Genomic DNA, 15620 nt, shown 5'->3' on the forward strand with positions numbered 1-15620 from the left:
CCCGCTTATAACGTTTTCTTTCAACTGCTAAACGAACCGAATCCAAAGCCACCTGCTTTGACGGATCCCTTACGCCCGTTTTTCACACAACACGCCAGTCTCCTCTTATCACCAAACAACACGATCAAGGCACCATCATAACACTTCCGCTGTTGTCACTGGTTGTACACCCGCTGTGCAAACCCGCAACCATCAACCAAAACAGCCATGTTCTTCCTCCTTTCATCACCTCTAACAGCCACGAAACACAAGTGTTTATCACCGGCCACCCCTGTCGTCTTTACCGGTATGTCTACCACAACAACGGCCTACCGAAACACCTTAACGCTTCCGTCTAACGCTGCATAACAGTCCCGAATAGCCCGTTTTCCTGCTGCGTTTTCCCTGCAGCGACGGGCTAAACCGTTTTCATGAGACCGACTCACAAAATGGCTACACCGTCTTCTTCACGAGCCCTAGGCTCTGATACCAAATGTTGGTTACAGGCCCCTGATTACACACACAAAACTCACTATTGTATGTATGCGTATAATATGCAAAGATGAGGAAGTGAACAAGCTACTGTTTACGTATGAAAAATGGGGTTACAAGGAAACAAAATAACTCTACCTATTTATTCATAAAAAAAATCATATCAAATGCATGTGCAGAAATTAGAAAAAGAAGCTCCACGTCTCCATGAAATTAGCAACAAACTGCAACACCTATTTCCGATCACGTGTATTAAAAACTTGCAGCTAATATATTTGACCAAGAACGAGTCGACTGCCCGTTTCATGACCCGAAATCCATATGTTGGACCCATAACCCGATAGTTTGCCGACCTGTGACCAGTAAACAAACCCGAATAATCCAACAAACCTTATCATTATTTGAGTAGGGCTCATAAACAACTTTGTTACGATTATCGTTTGAAAAACTAAAGCTAATTATAGGTTCACTGCTCTTTCTAAATCCCTTTACTTTTGCACAGCGTGTGCTAACATTAATAGTGAATAGCTTTGTAAACAGTTTGGAAACCCCATCCTCCATCATCCATACATCGTAACCCAGACCATCATGGCTTAGGTCCCACACTCTAACTAAATTTTTATTGGGGAGTGTAGGAGCAGCTGAAGAGGGCTATCTATATTTGGTATATCGATAGTGGCTGTTCTAGACACATGACAGGAAATAAAGAGTTATTGAACAATTTTAAACAAATCCGTGGTGGTTATGTGAATTTTGCCGGTGAAAAGGGTGGTTACATCACTGGTGAAGGCTCTGTGTCAAATGGAAAAATCACGCTGCATAAAGTGAACTACGTTGAAGAATTGAAGCATCACTTGATGTCGGTTTCTCAAATCTGTGATAACAAGTACACGATGTTGTTCACTGATAAAGCTTGCTTCGTTTTGCGTCCAGGATTTGTTGTTCCTGAAGATTGGATCGTTATGAGGGCTCCAAGGGTGAATAATACATATGTCATGGACATGCGCCCGTTGGTTAACTCGTCTGCTCCAGCGACATGTCTACTTTCGAAGGCGACTGAAGATCAATCGTATCTCTGGCATAGGAGAATGGGCCACGTGCATCTGCGAAAAATGAACCACTTATTGAAAAACAACTTAGTGTTGGGGGTTCCTTTACGTAGTTTCAATATGCACAACAAATGTGAATCATGTGAAAAAGGAAAAATCAAACGAAAGCCTCATAAACCGAAAACAGTTAACTCAATCCAAAAACCACTTGAGTTGCTTCACATGGATCTTTTCGGCCCGATCCATGTTGCTAGCATTGGTGGGATGTCTTATTGCTTAGTTGTCATTGACGATTTCTCACGTTTTTCATGGGTATTTTTCTTAAAAACAAAGGATCGAACTGCTGGTATTTTAAGAGACTTATTCAAACAACTTGAGAAAAATTATTCACTTCCTATTAAGAAAATCCGAAGTGACAACGATACTGAGTTTAGAAATCATTATGTGGATGATTTATGTCGGGAAATGGGAATAATTCATCAGTTCAGCGCTCCATATGTTCCTCAACAGAACGGAGTTGCAGAACGGAAGAATCGTACCCTGATTGAGGCGGCCTGCACTATGCTTTCTGAATCAAAATTGCCAATTTTCTCTGGGCCGAGGCGGTAAACACTGCATGTTATGTGTTAAATCATGTGCTTACGGTCAAAAGAGAAGATAAAACGTGTTATGAATTGCTTGAAAACAGGAAACCGAACTTATCTGGTTTTCAACCTTTTGGGATTAAGTGTGTTATCAAACGCACCAAAGATACTCCTAAAATGGGGGAAGTTGGTGAAGTTGGGTTCTTTTTGGGATATGCCAATGGAACTCCAAACAAACGCATTTATAACTTCAAGAAGCGAATAGTGGAAATCGTGTTTGATATAACTCCTTTGAGTTTCGATCCTCCTCCGTCCGAATTCGGTCCCAAAAGTGGTTATGATTATGATAAATTATTTGATTCATTTGATCTTCCTAATGTTTCAGAAGAAGATTCGGAGGTTGTATACACACATCTTGTGAACAAAGATGAAGTGGATGCGAGCTGGAGAGCTAGTATTCCTACTAATGTGTCTTCGAATGTTCCAGTCGCTGATTCTTCGTCCGTAAATGATGTTGTTGCTGAGCAGATCCCCAATGCAGCTGCTCAAACTACAAGTGGAGATCTATACGTTGATTTTTCAGCATATCCAAATGTTAATGCGTCTTCTGGTAATGATCACGCTTCTAGTAGTGATGCAAATGCTGAGGGGGAGATTCAATCGAATTTGAGAAACAATCTTCAAGCTCCAGCAATCCCAGTTCCAAGAACAAATATTCATCATCCTGTTGATAATATTATTGGGAATCCAAATGCGGGAGTGCAGACGCGAAGGAGTATTTCAGAGATGCAATGTCTGTTCTCTGCTATCAAGAAAGAAGAAATCTACAATCTTAGCCTGCATGAATGTTTTATCTCTCAGATAGAGCCGAAGAACTATCAAATGGATCTGAAGGATAATTCTTGGTGTGAGGCGATGCAGGAAGAGTTAGCTCAGTTCGACAAGTTAAAAGTGTGGAATTTGGTCGATCTTCCAAAGGGCCAACATGCAATCAACACGAAATGGGTTTTCAAGTACAAGAAAGACGATAAGGGTGTTGTTGTCAGAAACAAAGCACGATTGGTTGTTCAAGGCTTCAATCAGGAGGAAGGGATTGATTATACCGAAGTTTATGCACCGGTGGCAAGACTGGAAGCTATTGGTTTATTTCTAGCCTTTGTTGCACATATGCGTATCAAAGTCTATCAGTTGGATGTGAAAAGCGCCTTCCTTTACGGGAAATTGCATGAAACTGTGTATGTGTCCCAACCACCGGGTTTCGAAGCTCCAGGGTTAGACAACAAGGTCTATTTGTTGGACAAGGCTCTCTACGGTCTCCATCAGGCCGCTCGAGCTTGGTACGAGACGTTGTCAAAGCATCTATTGGAGCATGGGTTCTCGTGTGGTGCGATTGACTCCACACTGTTCATTTTGAAGAAAGGGGGAGATTTTCTGATTGTGCAAATTTACGTTGATGATATAATATTTGGTTCTTCAAATGAAGAATTATGTCGTGAGTTTGAAGCGGTGATGAAGTCCAAATTCGAAATGAGCGCGATGGGCGAGTCGAATCAAATGCCTTGCGATGCTTATTACATTTCATCTTCAATTGGAAACAGTGGTTCTTTGATATTCCGTATTTAATTGGAAACTCTGCAACATGGCATAAGTCGAATCTTCAGATTGTTTCGGTACACCTTCATCTGATCTCAAACACGGTGAACTTGTTCAATCACCGCTATTATGAAATTATGGCATTGCGACACCTGGCGGTGTCATTACAAACTTGTAGCTTGTGCTAATCATGGTCATCCGTTTCACACAAAACTACATCAACTATTGTTGACTTATCTTTTAAACATTTCTGATGCAACTACGAACCATGATACACCAGATCCGCCTGTATTTCATTTAGTGTACTTTCGAATCTTAATAATGTCAAAACATTAAACTTTACTATTCAACTACTCGGGAGTTGACAGATCATTCTACTATTTCATTTGAGTTGTGGATTTTTGAGTTTATATAGCAGGTGCTATGTTTCGTGAAAACTCGTTGGGATACTACGATCGGGCATTAAGGATCTTATTAGTTGAAACTCCTCTCTTGTGGACCCCCTGCTAGCTGAAATGCATTAGGATATACGTAAAGCACGTTTTGTACTTCTAACATCAACTGCTATGAGCACCCACCTTCTTAACACAAGGGTGCGGATTGTTAAATATTCTTGGAACCACCAAGTGTGAGTAAGCTTTGATGCGGTTTGATGACTATCTACCTCGATGTTATACTTGTGTGACGTGACCAAAAGGAGTTAAGGTAGTACAAATTTCGAGGACGAAATTTCTTTAACGGGGGGAGAATGTGACAACCCTCACTAAACCAGGTTTCCGTACGACTTCATTAATATTTGATTACTGCCTAATTATTGTGCTTACTTGAAATTATGGATAGACTGCTACTTGAATGCTGATACATGTACATACTTGCATCATACTCCATTTACTGTCACTACATTATTTACATGCTGAACCTTAGTGACAAACATGATGCACAAAAGCACAGTAGCACTATGAACGGATAACCTATTGAACGTGTTGTCAAAACTCGCACCAGGCAGATACTGCCTCTAAGGCCTGTATGAGCCAGAAACATTTTACTACACTAGTAGAGTGTAGGGATACAAGGGTTGTAGAACTACGTCTTTAGGAATAAGTTACAGTGACATGATGTGCCTAAAACGTACTCTAAGTACAAAATTCAGCACTTTAATTAACAATTCAGCTTTTAGCTAACTAATAAAGTGCCAAAACATGAGAAAAATATTACTAGACACTTTCGAAAGTGTCGGGAATAAGTTGTGTCACTAAAATTGATAATAACGACACTTTAAAGCTTTGTTAAGCGCTTTAACGGATTACTATCCAACCGAACAACCGGACTATACCCGGCACATGAAAATATTGCCACTTACACTTACATTGTTTATCTTTTTCTGAGCCAGTTAGGGTCCCTGAATACCCTAACACCCGCTTTAATGCACAACACACTAGTAACCGGATTAAGTTCCTACTTAACTTAACTAACCTAACTATGGCCTAACTAAATGGTTGGAATTGAACTAGGAGACCCCCCCCCTTCAACCGAACTCGTCCCCTAGGGGGACACCTTTGTACCTTGTTGATTAAAATATTAACCCTTGTCCCATATCATTTAGACACTAAAACCTATGGTTAATGTTCATGAAGTTTATCTATAAGTAACAAGCTTAAACCTTCATAACTTTCCATCATAAGACACAACACTCAACAACTCTCTCTCCCACTCCAAAGCTCATGGCCGAACATCACCCTCCACCACCCATCCATTTTCGGTTTCCATCATCTCATTTCAAGTGCATACTAGTGTCGAGGATCACATACGAGGAAGCTTGGTGCATTCGGAACGTGAAGAACCTCACCATATTGCTTTTATCCACCCAATCTTCGACTAGAATCTTCCCTAGCCTCGAGCTAGTAGTAAGTTGCCATAAACGCCCTCTTAATCTATTTTAAGGTGGTTAAAATGAAGTGTAACGGTTAAAACTCATGAACTTGCATGATGATATATAAAGTCTACAAAAATGTTAGAAGTGTTGGTTAAAAGCATAAAAATTGTGTAAATCTTGTAAGACTTGTTTTGTTATGATTATTTAGTGCCGATCTATGTTGTGGTAGCTCGGATCATCATCTAACCCGGATTAGTCGTAATCATGGATCATGACATAGAGTATGTTTATATGTGAAAACGGTTAAATGATGAAACTCTACCACACACTAAACATGAACTTGTGTAAAATAGATTTTTCTTGTGAAATAGTGTTCAAAACTAGTAGATCTACGGATCTACAAATGGTATTTTCAAAGGACCAAGTGTCAAAAGAAATCATATTTTCTAAAACCGGATCTTACATAAACAAGAATGATTTTTAAACACACAAGTGTATAAACACTTGTGTAACATTAAGTTTCCACAAAGAACTAGTTTTGGCGAATTTTACAAGAAGTTGTAAAGATGGAATTTCTTTAAAAACGAGGCTTCTACTAAACCGGATTGATTTATACAAAGATCCACTAAAAGTAATGGGATTTACTTCATATTCCGGACAAACCACAAGTTCGTGTGATTTATGCGATTTATATATATTTTGACTAGTTTGATGCTTTGGATATCGTTTTGGTTAAATGAGAAAATTGTTGATTTGGATTATAAAAGAAAATGATACGTTTGAAAGCGTGGCCACCTCCAGTTACAGGGGAAACTCTGGCGAAATTTTTCCAAAAACCCAACACTTAAAAGTATTTTCATCGCAAGTGTTACAAATGTATTTTTGACTTGTTTTCAACATGTAAATTTCGCCACGACTTTATTTACAAAATATCGGAGGTGGGATTTCACAAAATAAAACTTGATAAATATATATTTAGTATATATTTTCATAACAACAGTTGTGTGAATTTTTGTGATTATCTGTGAACTATATAAATATTATTTTTAGGGTAAAAATAATATTACCGATTGTTAATGCTTCCAAAATATTACGAATGCCTCTACGATAAATATTTAAGTTACAACAGTATAGTTAATACCACCCGACCTTTAAAACGTAACATACGCATTTTAAGAAAATATGCATGAACGCGTATTTTGTCAAGGTATTATTTTGGGAAAATTATATGTATTAAAATATAATATTTTTGAGAAAAATATTTATATTTTGGAGTTAGAATTAAAATATATTTTTAAGTGAGACTTAATAATATATTTCGAATTTTACGAACGCACATGTATTAAAATCCCCCATCCTTGGGAAGGAAAACAATTACCAAGTATTTACAAAACGTAAACACGAAATAGTTGTCTAACTATTTCCCAAAACTTAAACCATAAAGCTAAGGCACGGCCGTCCGTCTAATAGAGTTAGTACGTGTAGGTCGTCGCACAGCTGCTTGATCAGGAGATATACTTGGTAGAGACGCACCACTGTGAGTTCATGTCCCCCTTTTCTCTTAACTGTTTTCAGTTTTATAAACTGCGGGGGTGAAATACATGTTACTATGATTACAATACTTTATACATGGTATGGTTAGCGTAAGGAGGTTTACTACTTAGATCATGTGAGTGGGTAGGCGGAAACTTGAGGCAATTAATCCTCAGGGTAGGACCGAGGGACAGTAGCGGTAGATCTATCTGGGTGTAGCGAGCCCAACCCCTGAGCCCGCCTAATGGACCAGGTGGTGACTTTGTACCCATCGCAAAAATCTGCTAGGTTTGAGTCTTCCTACTTGCACTTCACACATATCGATGGCCTTGCAAACCATTGGTGATCTCTTTTTCCTTATTTGCTACATACCAGGAATTTTATACTCACAAAGGTTTTACATACTCACTACACATGAACTCGCTCAACTTTATGTTGACTTTTCAAACTACATGTATTTCAGGAAACTAACGGATCTGTCACGGTATGCACATATTCTCAAGCTGCGTTTGAATAAAGAAGTCATCCAGGGTTTAGAAGGTGTAACCTCTTCCTGGACGGGTTACATATCCCTAAACCTAGTATTGTTTTAAAGTCTTTTGATAAGTTTTTATGAACTCATTTAAATCAAGTCAAGGTTTGTAACTTATTTTGTGAATGTTGAAAATGGGATTTTCTGAACCTTATTATTGGATGAATATCACATGTATTTATCATATCGCATTGTTATGATTGTTGCTATGGTATTAAGAAGTCACACCAATTAACCCACGCTTCCGCAAAGCCAGGGTGTGACACAAGGTGGTTCAGTTCTGGGTGAAGAACAAGGTCTGGGCAGGAAGCAGTTCTCGAAGAAAGGATGTAGATCTCAAGACCAATGAAGACCATGCGCACTGATCAAGGGGGAGTTTGTCAATGCACCTTAGGTGATAAGTGCATGACTCCCATGTTACTAATGAAAGGATGAAGAACTCAAGACCAATGAAGACCATGCACTGATCAAGGGGGAGTTTGTTAATGCACTTTAGGTGATAAGTGCATGTCTCCCAAGTTATAGGGTCTTTATTGTACATATGTTGAAAATTAGTCCCAAGTTTATCCTAGGGACATTTTGTCCAAGTTTTAGGATGGTTTCTTTAGTTAGAGTTTTTTGTATGGACTAAGGTCAGAGTTTGTTTGTGTAGACCTTTTGTCTGAGTTTTGTCCCTAGTCTATATATATGTGTTGTATAGGATTAAGGTAGAAGGGAACTCACAGAACAACAACAATGAGAGAAAGAAAGAAGCTTTGTGCACCTCTCTAGAGAGACTATGTGTTAGTGAGAGAAAGCTAGGGTTTAGATCTTTGTGATCTAAATCCAGCTTGTAGATGATGTATACTCCTTTGGTTTGTGTAATCTGTGATGACTAATTCATCAATAAAGAGATTCATCTTCTACATATTTCTATCTTGTTCATATTTTGTTTCTTCATGTCTTGAATCAAGTGCAATGTTTGATGTATGTCATCGATCCGGTGCTTTCACAGTGGTATCAGAGCATGGTTACCGATTCGGAATGGTCTAACCGCCTTCCTAATCACCATTGCTCTTGATTTGATGTTTGTTTCCGCCAAACATCTTGAAGACATGAAGATTTTGCATAAAAGTTGAAGAAAATGGAGCTGTTCGTGGGTGTTTTGTTCTCCAAGTTGTTGCAGATCTGAGGTTTGATCCAAAAATTGCTCTGTCCGAGTTTTTCTTAGTGTTAAACTTGTCTGAGTTTTAAAACTCTGTGTTTGTTGTTTCCGGGGTTTTGGTGAACTAGTGTGAAGTCACACTAGGGAGATAGTCCGGAGACTGGTTACTGAAACTTGTCTGAGTTTTACACTCTAATCAACCTATTCCGACTTTTCTATTTAGTTCAAGAGTCCGAGGTTTAATATGACAAAATACGTTCAGATGTTTAACTGTTCTGAGTTTTTAATAGTCTGAGTTTAGGGCTCTGAGTTTTCAAAGTCTCACCATGTCCGAGTTTTCAGAGTGTCTAGTCCGAGTTATTTGTGTAAGAGAGAATGTTTGAGAGTGTATAAAAGTCAGATGGGGGAGATGATAAAATTCTTCATTTAAAAGTCGGACTAAAGAAAAGTATTAAAAGTCGGATAAAAGTAGGGGGAGTAAAAATTTTGAAATTCCTGTTTTCTTTGTAAACAAAAAGCTCGTGGTGCTACATCGAAACACGTTCATGTTTACTATCCTTGAGATTAACTTAGTGTTAATCTTACCAGTGGCGAAGTGTTTATAACATGAAGCAAGTTAGAGCTAGTGTATGATTGAGTTTTGTCAAGTTTGTTCGAGGTTCAATCAAGTGTTGACGTGATGAAGCAAATTGCTCGTTTGGCAAGTAGTTGAAGGTCATGCCTTTATCGTATGCCGGTTAGAGTAGAGAAGATTAGTCTTCTTGGTACCTCTTCCTAGTTGGTGACTGATCGGATTCTCGAAATAAGGGTTCTTACATTGAGGGGGAGATCAGAGACGAAAGACAGCGGGTAATTGGTGGATTTGTGAAGAGACGAGATTGGATCTTGAAGATTCGAGATGAAATGATTTCAGACACTCGGTTGAAGACTCTGATCAAGATGGTGGATGTACTTTTACAAAGTTCAGTTTGTTATTAACTTATCGAACTGAGCTTCATGTCTTTGTGAAGTTTGAAGTGTTCAAGGTTGGGCATTGGAAATCCAATGTTTCTTTCTGCTACCGGTTAGGTTTGAAGATTAATGTATCGAGCGATATTCCTACACGTGGTTGTTAGTCGGTTCGCGTTAACTTGATTCGGGAGTAGTTTGAGGGGGAGGATCTACAGTGTTTGATGTTGGATTCTTCGGGTTTCTCAAAGCGGCCTTAAGTGATCGTCAGCAAGTCTTTGATTAGAAGGGTTGAAGATCGCTGTGCTCTACCTAAAAGATCACGTCTCAGCTAAAGTTGAAAGCATGCATGATATCATCAGTCAAGGGGGAGTCTGTAAGTGCAGTATCCGGTGATTGAAGATTATCGATGCCACACAGAACTAATGCAACAGTTAAGGGGGAGACCGTAAGTGCAGTTCCTGCCAGGTAACTGTCGCTTATCAGTTCTGTGTCAACCAAAGCAGAAGTCCAAGTTAAAGTCAATGATAATGAAGAATTCAAGACCACATGAAGACCATGCATTGATCAAGGGGGGGTGTGTTAATGCGCTTTGGGTGAAAAGTGCATGCCTTCCAATTGTTAGGGTCTTTATTGTACATATCTTGGAACTTAGTCCGAGGTTTATCCTTGGACAATTTGTCCAAGTTTTGGTCTAGAACTTTGGTCATGGGTTTGGTTTTTGGTGTAAATTGTTTTGTCTGAGTTTTGTCCCTAGTCTATATATATGTGTTGTATAGGATTAGGGTAGAAGGGAACTCACAGAACAACAACAATGAGAGAAAGAAAGAAGCTTTGTGCACCTCTCTAGAGAGACTATGTGTTAGTGAGAAAAAGCTAGGGTTTAGATCTTTGTGATCTAAATCCAGCTTGTAGATGATGTATACTCCTTTGGTTTGTGTAATCTGTGATGACTGATTCATCAATAAAGAGATTCATCTTCTACATATTTCGATCTTGTTCATATTTTGTTTCTTCATGTCTTGAATCAAGTGCAATGTTTGATGTATGTCATCGATCCGGTGCTTTCACACCATCGACATCAGCCCTATCAGCAGCAAGCCAATAAATATACCCATCTATGGTAACTACCTGATCACAATAACTATCAAACTCAATTGAACTACGAGGAAGATTGCTGCTATATGGAGATCTCCAAGTGCCTGTGCTTAAAGTAAATACCTCAGCTTGCCAAGTTACACTTTCGATAGCACTATGACTCCGAATAGGTGTAATCTTGACAATTTTCGGGTTGCACTGCAAGAAAGGGACACCTTTAGCGGCGATAGGCGTCGCCGGTATTGGTCGAACTTGTCGCTGCTATTGATAGGCCGCTATTGGCCATCTGTCGCCGGTAAAGGTATGTGTCGCCGGTATTGCTCATGAACCTTTAGCGACGACAGCTGAAAGAAAATCTAATATGTGAATGTGTATTATAACTGAAAGAAAATCTAATTTAGGATTAACAAGACAAGGGTAGGCTGCTAAACCTACTTTTTGAACACTTTATCTCATATGTGAATGTGTATTACATGATTGTTTGTTTAAGAAAAATTCGGCCGCATTTCCTCTTAGCTCCCAAGTATATATGTAATGATATATATACCCGAGGAGCAAAGAGAAAATGATAACCGAATCCTTCTTAAACAAACAATCATGTAATACACATTCACATCCTAAATGAGATAAAGTATTCAAAAAGTAGTCCCAAGATAAACGGGGACAACCCGAAATTAATTTCTAAATCAATTTCGGGCGGGTATTTCTAAGCTTGTTATGTTTTAAATGATTAATTCAAACACGGGCACAATTTTTTAAGCTTGTTATGTTCTTAATGATTGTTTTAAATTTTGGGCGGAACGTTATGTTTTAAATCATGATTTCAATTTCGATTGGGTGTTTTCTTAGTTCGTTATGTTTGAAATGATGAATTCAATATCAGGCACAGTTTTTAAGCTCATAATGTTCTTCATAATGGTTTATATTTCGGGCGGCTATTTTCTTAGCTCTTTTTGTTTTAAATGATGATTTCAATTTTTGCGGGTATTTTCTATGTTCGTTATGTTTTAAATGATGATTTTAATATAAAGAGGGTATTTCCTAACTAATATATATTTGTCAAATTTAAATATAAATGTTTTAAAACCTAAACACAAATATACAAATTATCAAACTTTAACATTTTTTTCAAACCTACACATAAACAAACACACATTTTGATCAAAACCATAAAATTTATACACTTACACCTACATACATACATTCATTCATACACTTACACCTACATACATACATTCATTCATACACTTACACCTACATACCCACATTTTATCAAAACCATAAAATTTATACACTTACACCTACATACCCACATACATGCTTACATACACCTACATACACAAATACATAGACTTCCAAATACTCATTTTCAAATTCAGCTCAAGGTTGCACCTTCAAGCAGTTTCTCGATTGCAAACCACTGAACTATGATGGCACTGGAGGTGCAGTGGTGTTTGTACACTGGACGAAGATGACTGAAGCCACCATCCGCATGAGCAAGTGCACCGCGGATCAGCAAGTCACATTTGCTACTGGGCTGTTTGTCGATGAAGCTCTGACTTGGTGGAACTTGCAAGTTCAAACTCTGGGTGATGATGCCGCTTAAGGCTTAACTTGGGATGAGCTAAAGGAACGTATGAGGGAAAAGTATTGCTCACGTTCTGAACTCCAAAGGTTGGAGACTGAGTTCTGGCATCTGACCATGGAAGGTGCTGATATCACTGGTTACACTCGAAGGTTCCACGATTTGTCCAGGGTGATCCCTTACATGGTGACTCCTGAATTTAAGCGCGTAGAACGTTACATTTGGGGACTGGCCCCAGAGTTTCGCGGCATGGTAACTTCGGCCAAACCTCAAACAATCACCGAGGCTGTAACTCTGGCGGTCAGCCTTACTGAAGATTGTGTTCGTATGAAGAAGTTATCGTTAAACCCAACGGAAAAGACCGAGACGCATGCTGAGTCGTCTGGTGACAAGAAGAGGAAACATTCATACCTGAGCCAAGCAACCTGCAGCAACAACAAGGGTTCGAACAACAATTAGCGTGACACTAACCCACCTAGGGAGAAAAAAACCTTCGCAGCTACAAATGAGTCTGGAGCTAAGAAATATCAGGGCACTCTGCCCAAGTGTAACCGCTGTGGCTTTCACCATGTGAGAAATTGTCGCGTTGGGAAGTGCGAGAATTGCGGAAAGTCAGGCCACCGTACCGAGGATTGTTGGGGTAAAGGTATTGGAGGCCGCAATGGTAATGGTAATAGGAACGGGAATGGAAACCGTAATGGTGCTGGTAATGGGAACGATGGTGGAAATGGAAATGGCAATGATAACCGGGTTGGAAATGAAGCTGGGCGAAACCAACGATGCTTCAGTTGTGGAAGCAATGAACATTTCATGAAAGACTGCCCAAAGAGAAACAATGCTCAGGCCAAGCATTTGTGATTGGAGCAAGGAACACGTGCGAGGACCCTAATGTAGTCACCGGTACGTTTCTCGTAAACGATCACTTTGCATCCATATTATTTGACACTGGTGCCGACTATAGTTTCATATCTGTGGAATTTAAAAGTATGCTTGGGATAGAATCTAGTAGATTAGATATTCCTTATTCCATAGAACTAGCCAATGGTAAACTTGTTGAATCGGGCGAAGTTGTCAGAGGCTGCACACTAGAACTTGGTGAATGAAGATTTAGCATCGACCTCTTACCTATTTAATTGGGTAGCTTCGACGTAGTGGTCAGAATGGACTGGTTGTCCAAGAACAAAGCTGAAGTTATTTGTCACGAGAAAATCATTCGCATCCATGTGGCGAATGATGAAACTCTCATTGTACATGGAGAAAAACGAGACGCGCCTCTACGAATCATCAGTTGCATGAAGGCACAGAAGTGCTTAAGGAAAGGATGTGTTGCTTTCCTAGCGCACATCGTAGATAAGGAGGCTGTGGAGCCGAAACTCAAAGACGTTCTTGTGGTGAAGGAATTCCCTGTTGTTTTTCCCGAAGATCTGCAAGGACTACCTCCGCAACGACAAGTCGAATTCCGTATAGACTTGGTTCCAGGAGCCGCTCCTATAGCCAAGGCACCCTATCGACTTGCACCATCCGAGATGCAGGAATTATCTACACAACTCTAGGAGTTGTTGGATAAAGGATTCATAAGGCCAAGCTTCTCGCCTTGGGGAGCTCCAGTATTGTTCGTGAAGAAAAAGGATGGAACACTGCGGATGTGTATCGATTACAGAGAACTGAACAAGCTCACTATCAAGAATCGGTATCCACTACCGAGGATTGATGACTTATTCGATCAGTTGCAAGGATCGAGTTACTATTCCAAGATTGACCTTCGATCTGGATACCATCAGCGAAGGATACAAGAAGAAAGCGTACCAAAGACTGCATTCCGAACGCGTTATGGGCACTACGAGTTTCTTGTGATTCCATTTGGATTAACAAATGCGCCAGCGGTATTTATGGACCTGATGAACCGCGTATGCAAACCATACCTTGATAAATTCATGATTGTATTTATCGATGATATCCTGATATATTCACGAACGAAAGAAGAACATGAGCAACATCTCAGAACCATTTTGGAACTACTGAAGAAAGAGAAACTTTATGCAGAGTTCTAAAAATGCGAATTCTGGATTCGCGAAGTACAGTTTCTGGGTCACGTTGTAAACAAGAAGGGCATTCATGTGGACCCGTCCAAGATAGAAGCCATAAAGAATTGGGAAGCCCCAAAACCCCAACTGAAGTTCGGCAATTTTTGGGATTAGTGGGCTATTACCGACGATTCATCGAGAATTTCTCAAAGATAGCTCAACCGCTAACTGCCCTTACGCAGAAAGACAAAAAGTACGACTGGGGTGACAAGCAGGAAGAAGCCTTCCAACTACTCAAGAATAAGCTATGTGATGCACCGATACTATCCTTACCCGAAGGCACTGAAGACTTCGTGGTATACTGTGACGCTTCACGACAAGGTTTGGGTTGTGTGCTCATGCAACGCCAAAAAGTCATCGCTTATGCTTCAAGACAATTAAAGGTACATGAAAAGAATTATACCACGCACGACTTGGAACTTGGCGCCGTATTCGCCTTGAAGATTTGGCGACACTATTTATATGGTACTCGATGTATAATCTTCACATATCACAAAAGCCTACAACACATATTTGATCAAAAAGAATTAAACATGCGCCAGCGTCGATGGGTCGAGCTGCTAACTGATTACGACTGTGAGATTAAGTACCATCCTCGAAAGCCGAACGTTGTAGCAGACGCATTTAGCCGGAAGGAAAAGGTTAAGACCCTAAGGGTTCGAGCACTGGAAATAACTATTCAAACGAACCTCGCATTCGTGATGCACAACAAGAAGCCCTTAAGATGAAAAACAGTAAAGCTGAATACCTCCGGGGTATGTTGAAATATATGGTGCCAAATGAAGAGGGAGCCTTATAGTTTAAGAAGCGTATTGGGTTCCGCTCTATGGTGGCATGCGAGAAGTCATCCTTGATGAAGCACACAAATCGAGATACTCGACCCATCCAGGATCGGACAAAATGTATCAAGACTTGAAAGACTATTATTGGTGGCCGTGACTCAAGAGCGACGTTGCTGTCTATGTTGGAAAATGCCTAACCTGTGCTAAGGTTAAGGCTGAATATCAGAAACCGTCTGGCCTACTACAACAACCAGAGATACCCGTGTGGAAGTGGGAACAAATCTCGATGGACTTCTTAAAAAAATTACCCAAGACCCCTAGAGGGCACGATATGATATGGGTGA

The sequence above is a fragment of the Helianthus annuus genome, chromosome 6 (genome assembly GCF_002127325.2).
Source record: "Helianthus annuus cultivar XRQ/B chromosome 6, HanXRQr2.0-SUNRISE, whole genome shotgun sequence".
NCBI classification, from domain to species: domain Eukaryota; kingdom Viridiplantae; phylum Streptophyta; class Magnoliopsida; order Asterales; family Asteraceae; genus Helianthus; species Helianthus annuus.